This window comes from Solanum tuberosum, unplaced genomic scaffold (assembly GCF_000226075.1).
Source record: "Solanum tuberosum cultivar DM 1-3 516 R44 unplaced genomic scaffold, SolTub_3.0 scf00769, whole genome shotgun sequence".
Classification (NCBI taxonomy): domain Eukaryota; kingdom Viridiplantae; phylum Streptophyta; class Magnoliopsida; order Solanales; family Solanaceae; genus Solanum; species Solanum tuberosum.
Genome location: NW_006239710.1, coordinates 49,380 through 52,170, shown reverse-complemented (window position 1 = coordinate 52,170; position 2,791 = coordinate 49,380).

The window sequence follows — 2,791 nt, the reverse complement described above, 5'->3', positions numbered from 1 at the left end:
TTCCTAATCATGGGGCTACTACATGTTACCCATGAAGATCCTTGAGTTGGGTAGTTCATGCCCACAATTCCGCATGAACCCTATGAGTCGAGCAGTCTTGAGATTAGAGGTATCATTAAAATTCTTGAGTTGAGTCATTCATGTCCATAATTCCGCATGAACCCTATGATTTGAGTTATAAATTTTGGAAAAAGATTTTTAAAGCCAATAGTTGAATTCTTAAACTGAGTTTTGAGAAAGTACAAATAAGTTTTGAGAAAAGAGTTTCTAAAGCATGATTAGTATGACAATCGAGTATGTCATCAATGTATGAGCAGTATGGTATTAGATATACCATCAATGTTTATGCAGTATGACTTTCTTGAGTCATCAATGATCATATTATAATATGATTTTAAAATGTTTTTGAGAAAGAGTTTTCAAGTATGAGTATAAGGGGACTATGTATTCCCAGAGGCATCAATTTTTACATTCATAAAAGAGAAACTGAGATTTCTAAATGAGTTATGAGTTATGAGTTCAAAAGTTATTTCAAGAGTAGTTACCTCTTTTAAGAGGGTAGTTTGAGCAATTATCTCAAACCAGAGAAAGAGTTGTTTTTAAACATATGAGCTAAGTATATTTTTGGGAGTAGTATTGGTCACCGATATGGGGATGAGTTCAGATAACTCAAGTCTCCATAAACCATGTAGCCAACGTGGGTAGAAAGGGTCATACTTTTTAGATGATTCCTTAATGTCTTTTTAGCATAGACTAGTGGATCCACTTAGTTGAGAGGTTCTATACCCCGGCAAAGTATAAGACAGTTTTGGCAGCATGGGCGAGACGTTGTATCATCACATAGCTCATAGAGATGGTTGTCGGTTAGAGAAACTCCTACATAGTTATATTGTATTTTTATATATACAAACTGAGTTATTATTGTATTCTTCAATACATTGAGTTGCTATCTACTGTTTCAAAAGCTTTCCATATACAATGCATCTTTTACTGTTACTTTATCCTTGAGTATCATAAGTTGAATATCTTGAGTTAAGTACCTATGAGTTGAGTTGAGTGACTTCAGAAGAGGTAAGTATGTTTCCTTTTTATCAAGTTCAAGCTTATGTTATGCTTTAGAATTCCCCTTACATGCTCGTACATTCCACGTACTGAGCCATTTGTCCTGCATCCTTTCATGATGCAGATACAGGTATTCAGGAGATCATCTACAAGAGCTTCGTTGATACCACATGGAGTTCGAGTTAGCTATGGTAAGCCTCTTTGCTTCCGGAGGGTTCCACTTTACTTTCAGTTATATCAGTTGTAAGGAGGTCGTGGGTCTTGTCCCGACTTCCATCTTTGTCATTTAGAGACTCCATAGATAAACTGTAGAGTTTCAGAAGTTTGTTCATTTATTTTATTAAATGTTTTAGAGACTTAAGTTGCCTATTCTATGGCGGGTTGAATAATTTATTTTTATTAAGAGTTTTTCATTTGAGTTAAAGCTTTGTATGAGTTTCAGAAATTTTTATTCACTTTTTAAGCTTTGTATGCTTGAGTTAGTCTTCCGCTTGTAGTCAGCTAGGATGAGGGTTCACTTGGGGACCAACAATGGTCTTCGAGTGCCGGCCACGTCCAGGGTGTAAACTCGGGTCGTGACAAGCACCTTCAACATAGACAATTGCACAAGTCGATACATCAAAACTTTGTATCTCACCAACATTTTTATCAGTTGTATCAATACGGATGGGATACATAGCAAATTCAACCTCACGTTTCTTCACCTCAACATACAACTTTACCCCATATCATTCCTAATAATCAGTGGAGATGAGTTTCCTTCTACAATGTATCGAATCTCAATTTTTTTTCTCAATTCATCAATATTCAACTCAGCTGCAATGGCTAGAACACTACTAAAAAACAGTGAATACCGACCTCCGGAGGTCGGTATTCCCTGAAATACCGACCTAAAACCGACATCCCAGCTTAGGTCGGAAAAACCTTGGTCGCTATTCAATACCGACCTCTGGAGGTCGGTATTTACTGACCTCTCGAGGTCAGTTTTTATTTTATGTCGGAAAATTCATTATTTTATTTTTCGACTTTCTGAGGTCAGTTTTATATATTATTATTTTCGACTTCCTGAGGTCAGAATATTTATTTCTCATATTTTGGAATACCGACATCCGGATGTCGGTATTTGTGTCTTCTTAATTTTAAATTCCGACCTCTGGAGGTCGGTATTTTTATTTTTACATTTTTGAGATTCTGACCTCTGGAGGTTGATATTCTTATTTTTGAGATTCTGACCTCCGGAGGTCGGTATTTTTATTTTTGTAATGTTGAAATTCTGACCTTCGGAAGTCGGTATTTTTATTTTTGTAATGGTGAAATTCTGACCTTCGGAGGTCGGTACTTTTATTTTTGTAATGTTGAAATTCTGACCTCCGGAGGTCGGTATTTTTATTTTTGTATTTTTAAAATTCTAACCTCCTGAGGTCGGTATTTTTATCTTTTAGTTTTGGAATTCTGACCTCCGGAGGTCGGTATTTTTATTTTTTATTTTTGAAATTCTAACCTCCGGAGGTCGTTATTTTTATTTTTGTAATGTTGAAATTCCAACCTCCGGAGGTCGGTATTTTTATTTTTGTAATGTTGAAATTCCAACCTCCGGAGGTCGGTATTTTTATTTTTGTAATGTTGAAATTCCAACCTCCGGAGGTCGGTATTTTTATTTTTGTAATGTTGAAATTCCAACCTCCGTAGGTCAGTATTTTTATTTTTTGTAATGTTGAAATTCCAACCT